This window comes from Lolium rigidum, chromosome 6, assembly GCF_022539505.1.
Source record: "Lolium rigidum isolate FL_2022 chromosome 6, APGP_CSIRO_Lrig_0.1, whole genome shotgun sequence".
NCBI classification, from domain to species: Eukaryota; Viridiplantae; Streptophyta; class Magnoliopsida; order Poales; family Poaceae; genus Lolium; species Lolium rigidum.
Window position 1 is genome coordinate 195989584 of NC_061513.1, and position 16022 is coordinate 196005605.

Consider the following 16022-nt stretch of genomic DNA (forward strand, 5'->3'; position numbering starts at 1 on the left):
GGCCACGGGGCGCCGCCACACTAGGGCGGCGCGGCCCAAGGGGGGCCCGCGCAGCCCTAGCGTGTGGGGCCCCCGTGACCCCTCCGAGGCTGCCCTTCCGCCTACATATATTCTTCGTCGCGAAACCCCCGCATCCGAGAGCCACGATACGTAAAACCTTCCAGAGACGCCGCCGCCGCCAATCCCATCTCGGGGGATTCAGGAGATCGCCTCCGGCACCCTGTCGGAGAGGGGAATCATCTCCCGGAGGACTCTTCACCGCCATGGTCGCCTCCGGAGTGATGAGTGAGTAGTTCACCCCTGGACTATGGGTCCATAGCAGTAGCTAGATGGTCGTCTTCTCCTTATGTGCTTCATTGTCGGATCTTGTGAGCTGCCTAACATGATCAATATCATCTATCTGTAATGCTATATGTTGTGTTTGTCGGGATCCGATGGATAGAGAATACTATGTTATGTTGATTATCAATCTATTACCTATGTGTTGTTTATGATCTTGCATGCTCTCCGTTATTAGTAGAGGCTCGGCCAAGGTTTTGCTCTTAACTCCAAGAGGGAGTATTTATGCTCGATAGTGGGTTCATGCTCCATTAAATCTGGGACAGTGACAGAAAGTTCTAAGGTTGTGGATGTGCTGTTGCCACTAGGGATAAAACATTGATGCTATGTCCGAGGATGTAGTTATTGATTACATTACGCACCATACTGGAAGGGGTTCGGATGATAACCTGAAGGTGGACTTTTTAGGCATAGATGCATGCTGGATAGCGGTCTATGTACTTTGTCGTAATGCCCGATTAAATCTCACTATACTCATCATATCATGTATGTGCATGGTCATGCCCTCTCTATTTGTCAATTGCCCGACTGTAATTTGTTCACCCAACATGCTATTTATCTTATGGGAGAGACACCTCTAGTGAACTATGGACCCCGGTCCATTCTTTTACATTGAATACAATCTACTCGCAATACTTGTTCTACTATTTTCTGCAAACAATCATCATCCACACTATACATCTAATCCTTTGTTACAGCAAGCCGGTGAGATTGACAACCTCACTCGTTTCGTTGGGGCAAAGTACTTTGGTTGTGTTGTGCGAGTTCCACGTTGGCGCCGGAATCCCCGGTGTTGCGCCGCACTACATCCCGCCGCCATCAACCTTCAACGTGCTTCTTGACTCCTACTGGTTCGATAAACCTTGGTTTCTTACTGAGGGAAACTTGCTGCTGTACGCATCACACCTTCCACTTGGGGTTCCCAACGGGCGTGTGCTTTACGCGTCATCAGCATGATCAAAAACTCCACCATGCCGAGCTCAAGGACACCACCATGCCACCCTATCTCATCATCTCTCTCTGGTCCACTCAACCTTGCCAAACTAGCCTCTCTCACTCTGCAAAGCAAGCTAGACAAGGTCTCTGGACAAAAGGAAGCCTCCACAGCCCTAACTCGACCGTGATCACCGCGCCAGGGCACGCCAGCGCGCGCACTGGCATGTCACTGGACGCACCAGTACACCACGTCGCCTGGTCGCATCTGTCCTTCCCTTCCCCTCTCCTCGCGCACGCGCAACCTACACCACACCAGAACCCTGCTAGACAACCTCATAGGATCGCGGAAGCAATGTCGCCGTCGCCATGATTGAAGGATTTCCCGCCAGTACTGCGGCACTCATTTGCATGCGCCCGATCCATCCTGTCACTCTTTTGCAGCGCTAGCTAGACGTTGAGCATCGCCTAGACGTCGCCTACCGCACGCGCACCTCGCCTTGCCCCTTCGCTGCCCGTAGCGCCATCGCCGTCGTCGACCCTGCCCCGCACCCTCGGCCACCACTCGCCCCTATAAATACCGGCTTCCCCTGGATGATTTCAGCACACCATCACACTCCCCTCCTTCTTCTAGCTCGCCAATACCCTTTCCCCTCCTCGATTGAGCCTTCCTTTGCCGAAATTTAGCCGGAGACCGTCGCTCCCGTGGCCAGAACAAGACGGCGATTCCGTCCACCTCAAGCTCTCCCCCGACAATCGCTGACCTCGCCATCGACTCCTCGTTCGTCTGCAACCCCCCTCGATCCTCTCCGGAGCTCCAGTAGGCCTCCGAACCCCTACTCACGCCACGGCCAGTGCTGCTTCTCGTCGTTGACGACGATGCACCTGCGTCGTTGGATCGGGATCTGATCCTGCGGCTCCCAGTAGATGATACCGTTTCGCCGTAAAGACCCGCTGACGAGTGGGGGCCACTGTCAGGCGGCCCGCTGCGTGCGAGGCACGCTAGTTGGGCCAGCCCAGTCCCTTTCCCCTCGTTCTGGCCCATTTCCTTTCCCGCCTAAGCCCGTTAATTCAAATTTGAATAAATTGTTTCAGTTGGATTTCAATACTGGTCTTTGGCTATATTTTGAATAGTTTCAAATCTACAAGTCCAAAATTAGTGATTCAGAATGTTCTACAATCCTTATGAAATTATCTAGCTAATCCCACTGGTTTGAACCCTAGAACTACTATAGAATTTGAATAGTAAAAATAACAAAATCAAAGACTTTTCAGTTTTCAAATAATTATTAAAAATCAACCCTAATGAATTTTGAAGTGAATCCAATTGCTATAATTCACATTTCGACCCCTCTAAATGAATATGCAAAAATATGATATGGTTTCTGTACATGATCATGGGCTAGAATCAAATATTGGCTATGTAGTCAATAACTAGCCCATTTAAACTATTTCAAAAATTAAGATTTTAAATCTATGAGGTGTAGCACCTCATTTGAATCACCTTCCCAAGTGTTATGAAGTAATGTGATGTCCTTAGTTAGATGGTCTCACACTTGCTCGCTTGAGGATCTTAAATCACATAGTTATTTAAATGGCATGAGATGATGAATCTCATTTAAATCCTTTTTCTCAAATAATAAGTGTGAAGTGTTGACCTTGGTCAACATGTGATCATACATGGTTATTTGAGGAGATTAAATCTTAACAAGATTCAATGAGAGGAAATTATTTCTCCCAAACTAAAGAGAAGCCCTAATCAACATTTCAATGAGAGGAATTTTTTTCCTAACACTAAATAAGAAAACCCTAGCATAATTTTGGGTAGCAATGTTAAGTAGTGATGCTAGATCATTTGTGTGAGCCATCAAGGCTAATTAAGTCTACTTAAGTGTTATTTGGTGATTGTATCCACGTATTCATTTTTAGACGCTAGTACCGGAGACTATCAAGAGGAGGAGGTTTTCTACCAAGAGGAAGGAGAAGAGAACTTTGATCACTACCCCAATCAAGGCAAGCTATTACAAATGCAAGCTAGACTAATGCAAGTTTTATTGTTGCAAGCTAATATTCTTGCAAAGTGCAAAGCTCTACAAGAGAAATGCATCACCACATTTTACTTTATGCTTAATGGTCCTATCCCAAGTTTTTACTCTACAAGCTTTATTGATTTTGATTTATCAAAGTTACTTTTTGATTCATGATTCACTTGGTTTAGTTATGGAGTAGTACAAGAGCATCAAACTTAGCCTAGAGCAATACAAGTTGATTAGCACCCCTTATGACTAGTTGCTAGTGCTAAACTAAAATTGACTACTCTAGATGGGAACTTGTGAAAACCAATGACTTTGAAAACCTTGGAATGATGAGTCATTCTATTGAAAGATTTTGAAGGTGAATATGACTTGTGAATGACTTGGTGAAATTTACCAAAAACTGATGGTTGGGTTCGGATGCGATACCATTCCAATTCTTAGGTATCCTCACAATACCTGAATCTGGGTAAGGCTTAACTGGAAACTTATGTATTTTAGTATGGGTTCCCTCTGAACAAGCGTCATAGGGGTTATGCCGAGGCTGCCTCCCTTGAAAGTGAAATGACGTGAAATGAGGTGAATGTCCTACCCAAGCCCTGTGCAGTTCCCGGGTTGGCGGTTTGCTTTCACCGGGAGGCCAAACTCATGGGGAGAGGTGCCTATACTAGGGTATGTAAATGAAAGGTTAGGATTGGTAGTTGATACGTCCAAAACGTATCTACTTTCCCGAACACTTTTGCTATTGTTTTGCCTCTAATTTGTGTATTTTGGATGCAACTAACACGGACTAACGTTGTTTTCAGCAGAACTGTTCTGGTGTCTCGTTTTTGTGCAGAAATCCAACTTTCAGGAAAAACCTCGGAATTTTGACGAAAGGGCCTAATTTCCCAGAATACTGACGGAGCCAGAAGGACAAGTAAGGTGGAGGCCCGAGGGCCCCACACCATAGGGCGGCGCGGCCCAGGGGGGGCCCGCGCGGCCCTGTGGTGTGGCCCCCTCGGCTGGCCTCCGACGCCCTCCTTCGGACTACTTATTCGCCTCGACCTAAAAACGCACGAGGAGAAGTCGAATTCGCCAGAAACCCTCCGAACGCCGCAACATCGCGAAACTCCGTCTCGGGAGCCGAAGTCTCCGTTCTGGCACTCCGCCGGGACGGGGAATTGGAGGAGATCATCACCGCCATCACCGCCAACGCCTCTCCATCAACCAGACATGTTTCCCCCATCCATGTGTGAGTAATTCCCCCGCTGTAGGCCGAAGGGGATGGTAGGGATTGGATGAGATTGGTCATGTAATAGCATAAGATTGTTAGGGCATAGTGCCTAGTGTCCGTAGATGGTAATTTTATGATATTGTTGCAACTTGTTATGCTTAATGCTTGTCACTAGGGCCCGAGTGCCATGATCTCAGATCTGAACATGTTATTGTTTCATCATGATATTCGTTGTTTATGATCTTACCTGCAAGTTGTATACACATGTCGCTGTCCGGAACCAATGGCCCCGAAGTGACGAAATCGGGACAACCGGAGGGAATGGTAGCGACGTGAGGATCACATGTGTTCACGGAGTGTTAATGCTTTGCTCCGGTACTCTATTAAAAGGAGTACCTTAATATCCGAGTAGTTTCCCTTGAGGCCCGGCTGCCACCGGCTGGTAGGACAAAAGATGTTGTGCAAGTTTCTCATTGCGAGCACGTACGACTATAATTGGAACACATGCCTATTGATTGATTAGTACTTGGACACCGTTTTATTATTATCTGCAAATGCCCCGCTATGATTGTTACATGAGTTTCTCTCATCCATGCAACGCCCGTCATCCGTCCCCGTGCCTAAAGTATTTTAATCCTGCTGTTTACTATAATCACCACTGCTTGTCTTTGTTACTCTGTCGTTGTTATTTCACTACCGCTACTACTATAAAACTGTTACTACTCGATAAACTCTTGCGAGCAAGTCTCGTTTCCAGTGCAGCTGAATTGACAACTCCGCTGTTAAGGCTTTCAAGTGTTCTTTGTCTCCCCTTGTGTCGAATCAATAAATTGGGTAATACTTCCCTCGAAGACTGTTGCGATCCCCTATACTTGTGGGTCATCAAGACTATTTTCCGGCGCCGTTGCCGGGGAGCATAGCTTTATTTGGAAGTTCACTTGGATTGATATTGTTCGCTGCAAATTCTCCATCATGGGTAAAACTCGCGATACTAAGGTCGCCATATTACCATCCACTACAAGAAAAGGTACAACTCGAGTACCTCTGCTCGCTCTTGATTCACCATCTGTGATTGATAAACTTGTTTCACCGCCACATGCTTCAAATGCTGGTACATCTGCTGAATCTGAAAACTCTCATAATACTGATAATATTTCTGCTGTGCTTGATGATAGTGGTTCATTGGGAACTTTTCTAGATGCTACAATTGCTAGGTCTAGGCAAATTGAAAATACTGAAACTCCTGATGCTACTACACCTGTTAATTCACCTGAACTTGAATACTCTAGTGATGATCTTGATGAAGATTATGTGGAACTTGATGATGATTTTATTGAAAAATGCAATGCCACTACTGATGCAAGAAAAATTAAAAAGTTGCTTGCAGAACATACTGTTAGATATAAACTGTCTCCTGATCCTAAATTTGGCACATCTCCTATAAACATTAGGGATAAAGACTATGATTTTTCTCTTGATCTATCTCATATAGCTATTGTTGAGAAAACACCCTTTTGTGGTACTGAAAAAGAAAGTGCTGTTGAACACATGATCGAGTTATCTACTCGAGTAGCTTGTTTTCCGATGATGTTAAGAAGCGTACTTACTTTGTTGCTAAAATCTTTCCATTCTCATTAAAGGATGACGCTAAAACTTGGTATAATAGTTTGCCACCTAGTTCTATTAAAAGTCCAAAAGAATTGCTTGCTGTTTTCTTTCGGAAATACTTTCCTGCTAGTGCTCAACATGCTGCTTTGCAGAGAGTTTATAATTTTGATCAGGGAGATGAAGAGAAATTGCCTTAGGCTTGGGCGAGATTTTGCTCTCTTATTAGAGCTCTGCCTGACCATGATTTAGAAAAGCATGATTTACTTGATATATTTTATAGCGGACTAACCATTGAGTCTAGGGAATACCTGGATAGTTGTGTTGGTTGTGTTTTCAGGAAAAGAACTCCAGACGAAGCTGAAGAATTATTGGCTAAAATAGGCCGGAATTATGATGATTGGACTACGCCTGAACCAACTCCAACGCCAATAGTGAAGAAGAGGGGTTTAATTAAATGAAATGATGAAGATATGAGGGAAGCCAAGAAGTCTCTCAAGGAGAAAGGTATTAAATCTGAAGATGTGAAGAATCTACCTCCCATAGAAGATATATGTGAGATAATTCCCCCTTCATCCATGATTGAGGTAAATTCCCTTCAGCGCTTTACTAGGGAAGATATTCCGTATTCAAAACCTCCTGCGCAATGCTTAGATGAGTTTGATAATTATATTGTTAAGCAAGAAAATTTTAATATGAGGGTAGAGAATCATCTAATGGAAAATTCTCAAGCTATTAGTCAATTGCATGATATTGTGGAGAGAACCTCCAATGATGTTAAGATGCTTGTTAAACATTTTCATATGGTTCAAACTCAAATTGATCAACTCACTAAAGTGCAAAATGACTTGCTAGGAAATAATTCTAAAGAAAAACATGCTTATGAAGTAACAACTAGAGGTGGTGTCTCTACCCAGGATCCTCTATATCCTGAAGGGTATCCCAAAAGAATTGAACAAGATTCTCAACAAACTAAAACTGGTGCTCCATCTAAGAAAAAGAAGAAGAAACATAAAAATGTTGTAGAATCCTCTGAACCTGTTAATGATCCTAATAGTATTTCTATTTCGATGCTGAAATTGAAAGTGGTAATGAACATGAGAAAGATAATGATAAGAATGATACTCCCGATAAAGAAGAGGTTGAAAAAGAACCTGAAAAGCATGCTAAAAATAAAAAGTATACTAAAGAAGATTTTATTGCTGAGAAACATGGTAATGAAAGAGAACCTTGGGTGCAAAAGCAAATGCCTTTTCCTGCTAAGAAACTAAAATCAAAGGAAGAAGAACACTATAATAAATTATGTGATTGGATGAAACCTTTATTCTTGCAAATCCCTTTGACTGATGCTATTAAATTGCCTCCTTATTCAAAGTACATGAAAGATATTGTTACTAACAAAAGGAAAATCCCCAATGAGGAAATTTCCACTATGCTTGCTAATTACTCTTTCAATGGCAAAGTTCCAAAGAAGTTGGGTGACCCAGGTATACCTACTATTCCTTGTTCTATTAAGAATAATTATGTTAAAACTGCTCTATGTGACTTGGGAGCCGGTGTTAGTGTTATGCCTTTTTCTCTTTATAAGAGACTTTACTTAGACTAGTGGAATGCCCGTGCTTCGCCACGGCTCCCTACCTTATGCCAGTCACAATATTGCATGGATCCCTACTTTATGTAGTTTCACAAATATTACAAGTGTAAATGATGCGCAAAAACATTTAAGTACATAAAAATAATCACATAATATTTAAAATATCATAAGATCATATCACATAATTTAGTGTAATAATTATAAAAGGCAACGACCGACATATTATTTCTTATATTATTTATTAAATCCATGCTCTCTTGATCGTGAATAACATATGCTCGCACAACATCCTGTATGTTATTTTCAATGTCATTAGCAAGGTACTTGAGTATGTGTATCAAAAATCTCTTTGTCAACTCGTAGCCATCCTGCATAATCAATCTATCGAGTTAGCATGAAGTTTTATTTTCATAAAAATATAAGAATGTGAATATAAAGTACTCCCGGTGCAAATTGGATGAACAAATCATTTATCGCATGAAAGCATAAAATAAAATACTAAGTAACCAAACAATTTTTTGCAAATAAATGGAAAATATTATTATCTCTTGGTCATTAGGATGATAATACTTTTTTGTAATGATAACCACAAAAAACCACATGTCAGTGCTTGTTGGTATTGGAGTATTGAGAAAAGTCGGACAATCTTGCTTTCTTCCTCACCCAAATTTCCCCATTTTTAATTTTAAAATAACAAACTTTCCCCAATTTCACATTCTCCCGACACCACCGCATGGGTTACTCATGCCGCCTGCGGCCACACACGCCGCCAAGGTCACTCGCTGTTTGGCGCCCGTCCACGGCTAGCTCTCTCACGTCCATCCCATCCTCCGGCGCCGAGCCACTCACCGTCGGCCTCCACACCCCCCGGCGCACGGTTTCGGCTGCCGGCCTCCCTGCCATTCGGCGGACGGTTCAGCTGCCGACCTCCCCGCCCTCCGGAGCTAAACCACTCCTCCATCGGCCGCACGGTTGTTACTCAGCCGTTGAAGAGTTGCCCGTGCTTTCCTTTGGTTCCCACGCGGGCCCACTATTACTATTTTTGGAAATATTCCTTTACCACAAATGGATAGTTTCGGTGACCGACTATAAGCAAAAACAAGGTCGACCTCGATGTAGTTCTGTCCAGGACAGAATGGGAAATTAATATGGCATGAACCAGAATCATTCAATAGATCAGTTTGAACCGTAAAATTGGTTTATAATACACAAACTTTACCGTTCATTTTTCTCCGCTCTTTGCCATTCTCATGGCACAAAAAAAAATCATATGATAGAAATTTATTTCTGACATTGCCATATTTTTTATATGATACGAAATTAATTTCTGATATTACCCATAAAAAATGGTACAGAATTCCAACACGATTTACACATATGGAGATTAAACAAAAGTTTTATTCAGAACAAACCATCCATTGACATTTGGATCTGAAGCATTTGTTATTGAGATTCCCTTCAACAAAAAAATCGGTTTGAACAAGAACGATTGGCTCAATAAATATAATGGAGTATATGAACAAGAATTTTCTGCAACATGAAGTAGATAAATAAGATGCATGGACCAACGTGAGCCCTCTCCACGTCAGAAATTTAAATCAGGCTACAATCATGTTCCACGGTCACAGGTTATCATGAATATATCACAGATTCTGCATATATTAACAAACAAGCAAAACAGATTTTGGGATCCAAGATCCATGAATACATCGGTAATAAAAACAGGAAAATACAGAATTCAAAAGCAATTATAGAACAAATAAACAGATCGGAGACTTCAGGGGAGAGAAAAAAAATATCGGATCTGCAATCTCAATAAATCAAACATCTCAGACTAATTACTTACATAAGCTAAGCAAGATCACCACATGATCTGAACGGTGAAGTATCCAAAGACACAACAGAAGTCAACAAAGCAGTAATAGGATCACCACTTCGTATGTCAAAAAAACCTGAACGCGGTGCCGTTGCCGGCCTGAGGCGCTGGGAAACAAAAAGTTTTACAGCAGTCAGGAAAGCAACATCTAACACTCCTGTACGTGCTAGCAAGCAAGCATCAATAGCAATTAGCAGCCGCGGCATACACAAGAAAGCACACGCGCTCATTCTGAGATAAAATAAGACGAAGCGGAAACACACCTTTGCAATTGGCAGGCAAACACGCGCGCTAGCGATCGGCGGCAGCGACAGTAAACACACAAGCCAAATCTATGTCTCCACCTATTCTCATCTCTTTTCTCAATTTCTCTTGAGCACGGCAAATGAGGCGTACGCGGTAGACCACACGCCATGGTCGCTGCTTAACCCTCGATCTACTCCCTCCCTCCTCCATCGAAAGAGCCGAAAAAATTTAGTCTCCCTGTTCATCCAAAGAGCTACCGGCGGCCGCGACGTGCACGCACCATGGGAAAGCCGACTCGCACTGCTACACCTTCCAGATTTGCGCCTGGCAGTCCCACCCATCGGTGCGGCGATGCCACGCCATCAGAGTCGGAAACGATGGGTTGCCATGATGATATGCGTGTGGTAAATTGAGTCAAACTGTGATAACTCCATCAAGGTAGTTGTTCCTATTAGCAAGATAAGATAAGATAAGATAAGATAAGATAAGATAAGATGGTTAGCTATTTTTGAGGAGTGCGGACCGGGTGGTTTGAGGGAGGAAATATGAATTGATTAGCGCGGTGGCATTTGACATGTAAATACCGTGAAGTGTGACATCAGACCGAGTGTGACATTGCATGTTTCACTTTAATAGTAAAGATAGTTGACGTGGGGGGTATTATTGTCCATCCTGAAAATGTGACACCAGGCATTCACCAGTTTGCTCTTAATAGTAGAGATAAGTTGATACCTACTGATATATCTTTGCAAATGGCTGATAAATCTACTGCTATTCCTGTTGGTATATGTGAGGATGTTCCTGTTCAAGTTACTAATAACTGCTTGATATTAGCTGATTTTGTTGTGTTGGAAATGCCTGAAGATGATAATATGTCTATTATTCTTGGGAGACCTTTTCTTAACACCGCAGGGGCTGTTATTGATTGCAATAAAGGAAAGGTTACTTTCAATGTTGATGATAAGGAACACACCGTCTATTTCCCCAAGAGGATTGAGAAAGCGTGCGGAGTTAATACTATTTCTCATGTGAGAACTATCAAAGTGGGAACCATCGATTGTCCTATATATGATCCTAAAGAAGAATATCAAACTCTTGTGATTGGATCCATATCAATACAATTCAAGGTAACATGATTGATTTGAGGTTTATTTCTTCATATGCTATGTAAAATTTATTTGGTGGCAAGACTTGATCAACCTTGTTAACAAATACATCTTATATGCATAGAGGAGGTAAACAACATCTCTTTCTTCCTCCACTTGCTTTAGTTACTATAGCATTTTTAATTTGCAAAGTTCCTTAGTTGATTTGAGATTTCAAAAATTTTCCTGGCCAGTAATAATGAACTTAATACCCAGAAATGTGCATTTTTCAAAGTTTTCAAAAATTCGCGAAAATTACACCGTTGGTCCTATTTTTCAACGAGGCACTCGGGAGCACCGAGAGGATGACCTGTGGGGCACCACGGGGTGCCACACCACGAGCCGGCGCGGCCGGCAAGGGGGCGCGCCACCCGTGGTGTGGGCCCCTCCTTGCCCCACTACTTCATCTCTTTCTCCCAGCATCTTCTCTCTCCCGAAAAAACTCGAACCAACTTTCTCTCACTCGCGTTTTGGCTCAAGAGCTCAGGATTTTTCGATCTCTTTGCTCAGCCCAGATTTCTGTTTGAAATTTGGCACATTTGCTCTCCGGTATGTGACTCCTTCGATTATCCAAGTAGAATTTTGTTTGGTTGAGTATATCTTGAATATTTTGCTGTTGTAGGTAACATGTTTAGTGAGCTTGCATGCTTGTTCTAAGTGGTAGAAATTAGTTTTGATGCATGATTAGTACTCTAGCAAGTTTCTATGGTAGTTTCCCTCAATTATATGTCACCAAATCAAGTTTTATATTGATTGTTGAAAATTTCAGAAAATGAATAAGTTCAAATTTGGAGAATTGTTCAAGAAAGGAACAACCAGCACCGGGAGGCCTTCTAGGACCGCCACCCAAATTAGGCGGTCGTACATTGAGGACATCATCGCGCCTAGCTTCGCGCCCGAAGAGGACAATGGGGCTCCTAATGCCTCATCCTTCCCATGTTATGATTTTCTTACAAATGCAGGGATATTGGATGATTTCTTCACCCTTGTCAACAGGGTGGGTTTAGCCACCTACGTTGGAGATGAAAGGGAGCAATACTACATGCTCACCAAAATTTTTGTCGAGAGCTTCAAGTTCCAAAACACGCAATATAATCCGACAGTTGCATTCAAGATCTATGGTACTCCTGTTACTATGGAATTGGAAGAATTTTGTTGTGCATTGGATATTGCCCCTGTAGGTACCGCAAGGAGGATCGATGACAACCCCCGGGACTTGTTGGAGCTCTATCGAGGGATTACCAACGATGATTGTCGCACCATTCAGCGGGGCAAGATAAGGAACATTCAACTCCCCGCCATTAAATATTTTGCATATTACGTTGCTACTAGCATACTTGGTAGGGAGAACACTAGCAATATTTCTAGTTACCATCTTGCTTTCTTGAATATTGCACTTACTGGACGGACATCTTATCATCTTGGTTCTCTTATTGCTCGCCGCTTGTCTACCAAGGGGCCTATTTTTGGAGGAACTATTGCACTGCGAATTTTAACACATTTATAGCTTCCTATTGATCCTAATGATGTGCCATTAACCCCTAGGAGGCTTGATATCATTGCTATGAAAAGCCATCATTTTGTTACCACCGATTCCACTTTAGATAATATGGCCTATAGAATGTTGTTTGCTGACGGGGATGAGAAAGAAATCCCTCTTCCCCAGCCAGGTTTGTTCGATATTGACAGGCAACCATGGTCGCGCACTAAGGAGGAGGTGGATGAACATATGAAGATACAAGATTTCCACCAGCAGCATGACTCCGAGGACGCCGAGCCCTCCTACGATTACACCGTCACGTATCCAGGTGCTTCTTCTAGCACATACCCGGAATATGATCCATCTTCGTCGTACCACGGAGATACTACCTCATGGTCTCGATGGGGTTGAACTCCACTTAGGCCAAAAGCCTAAGCTTGGGGGGAGGTATACCGGCATCACTCATTCTTTGCATATTATGGTTGCTGGATACTTGTATATACTTGTTTAGTTTGTTTGAGTGGTTTTCTAATGAGAGGAAGATGATATTTGGGGAAGTGCTGCCTGAAAACAGATTCTGGGCTGTTACCGTAAAAATCCGTGCGCACAGCCAGAACGTTATTTTGCGAAGCAAATTTTTGTGCAGGTTACCCAGGTTATTATCTAACTTTCATTAGTTGAACACTTTTTGAACTGAGCAACGTAAGATTTTTGTAAAAATCGATTTCTGTACTGCTGTCAGGTTTTGGCAGATTTCTGCCATCTCGCTTTTCTGTGTTTCTTTTAGTTTGCTATTTCTTGATTTCACTTTGTTTCTTTCCTAAAACACAAAAAGACCAAAAATATTTCTGTTGTTTCTCTTCATCATTTGTTTATCTTGGTTTCTTGCATTTGTTTCGCTTTCTTTGCTATTGCTAGTTTGCTATAAGAAAACCCAAAAAGATTTTGCTTTGTTTACTTGTTTCCTTTTGTTCTTGTTCTCAAATTCGAAAACACCAAAAATATTTTCTGTTCTTCTTTGGTTTGTAAAGTTCATTATGAGTTCAATGGTCTTTGGTGGCTGGAGCGTGCTTTTCATTTCATATTATCCAAGCTACACAAGTGAAAAGGCAATAATGACGATCTACGACAATCTGATTGTGGTGAGAGGCTGGTATGAACTCTATTTGTTTTCATTTTTGTACATATACTCATCCATGTGAGCATGCTTAGTTGGTTCATGTGAGGTATATGTCATTTAAGAAAGTCTAGTAGTTCATGATCTCTCATGATTAGCTCCAATCTATTAATATGAGTAGCATGTCGTGGATGTTTGCTTGCATTGTTTTATTCATAAGTAAGTATGGCATTGTGGTATCCTCCTCTGAATAATTCATTTATATCGACTTGGCACATGCTCACGCATGCATATGACTGAACAAAGTCAATTAAGCCTCAATGATTTACATTGCTTCAGAGTTCTTGTATCACTTTTATGCCTCAGTTAATTTATTTTGCCGCAAGCATGATTATGACGATTCACTGCTCTCTTGATTTGTCGCTCCCTAGTCTTTTGCTAGCCTTCACTTGTACTGAGCGGGAACGCTGCTCATGCCTCCAAACACATGAAAACCAAGTTATTCCAGAGTGTACACCATAAATACCTATGCATGACATTTCAAACCATTCCAAGTAAATTCTCATGCGCTACCTTTAAAATCTTCAAAATGCTTCTTAATTTGTGTTAATGTTTCATAGCTCATGAGGAAGTATGTGGTGTTTAGCTTTCAACCTTGTCATTTACTCTTGACGGACTCTCATATGGACTAGTGGCACATCCTCTTATCCAATAATTTTGCAAAAAGAGCTGGCAATGGGATTCCCAGTCCCGAATTAATTAATTTAAATAGACACTCCTCCATGGTTTTTGATTGTTGGACGGCACCCGAAGGATTCGGTTAGCCATGGCTTGTGTAAGCAAAGGTTGGGGGGAGTGTCATCATCATAATAAAACTAAATTAAAAAGGCACTCCTTCATGGTATGTGATTGTTGGCAGGCACCCGAGGATTCGGTTAGCCATGGTTTGTGTAAGAAAGGTTGGAAGGAGTGCCACATAAACATGCAAATAATTCATGGGAGCCGCTCTTGAAAGTCCGGTTGGCGAGGTAGTTGGTGTACCCATTACCATTCGTTGACAACAACAAACACCTCTCAAAATAATTTTACTCCTGCTTTACAAATGAAAAGCTCTAGCGCATGTTAATCCCTGCTTCCCTCTCGTGAAGGGTCAATCTTTTACTTTTATGTTGTGTCTCCATCCTTTCTTTGAGCACTTTCTTGAGAGCACAACTTGTCATTCTTAGTATAATATGCTTGTCTCAAAATATGATTGATTGTGGTATAACTTTGATGCTTTTATCTTTGACAATCACTACTTCTAGTCTTTCTTTGAACTCCGGAGGTGCCCGGGCATTTATGTTTTGCCGATCAAATACGAGCAAGCGAGATACCACTTTATCATACTCTCTTATGAACATTGCAATCCTGCTTATATACATGATTCATGATGCTTATTATTAATTGTTGGTACCTCTTCATGATTGACATAGCTGTTAGATGATCTTATTTGCATGTACCTTATTATGAACTGCTCAAGTATTAGCCATATTATGAGAATATATACATCATATGAGCAAATGTGTTCGTGAAAGTTCTTTTATCGCTCAGTTGTTAACTGAATTGCTTGAGGACAAGCAATAAGCTAAGCTTGGGGGAGTTGATACGTCCAAAACGTATCTACTTTCCCGAACACTTTTGCTATTGTTTTGCCTCTAATTTGTGTATTTTGGATGCAACTAACACGGACTAACGCTGTTTTCAGCAGAAGCTGTTACAGTGTCTCGTTTTTGTGCAGAAATCCAACTTTCAGGAAAAACCTCGAAACTTTGACGAAAGGGCCTATTTTCCCAGAATACTGACGGAGCCAGAAGGACAAGTAAGGTGGAGGCCCAAGGGCCCCACACCATAGGGCGGCGCGGCCCAGGGGGGGCCCGCGCGGCCCTGTGGTGTGGCCCCCTCGGCTGGCCTCCGACGCCCTCCTTCGGACTACTTATTCGCCTCGACCTAAAAACGCACGAGGAGAAGTCGAAGTCGCCAGAAACCCTCCAGAACGCCGCCACATCGCGAAACTCCGTCTCGGGAGCCAGAAGTCTCCGTTCTGGCACTCCGCCGGGACGGGGAATTGGAGGAGATCATCACCGCCAACGCCTCTCCATCAACCAGACATGTTTCCCCCATCCATGTGTGAGTAATTCCCCCGCTGTAGGCCGAAGGGGATGGTAGGGATTGGATGAGATTGGTCATGTAATAGCATAAGATTGTTAGGGCATAGTGCCTAGTGTCCGTAGATGGTACTTTTATGATATTGTTGCAACTTGTTATGCTTAATGCTTGTCACTAGGGCCCGAGTGCCATGATCTCAGATCTGAACATGTTATTGTTTCATCATGATATTCGTTGTTTATGATCTTACCCGCAAGTTGTATACACATGTCGCTGTCCGAAACCAATGGCCC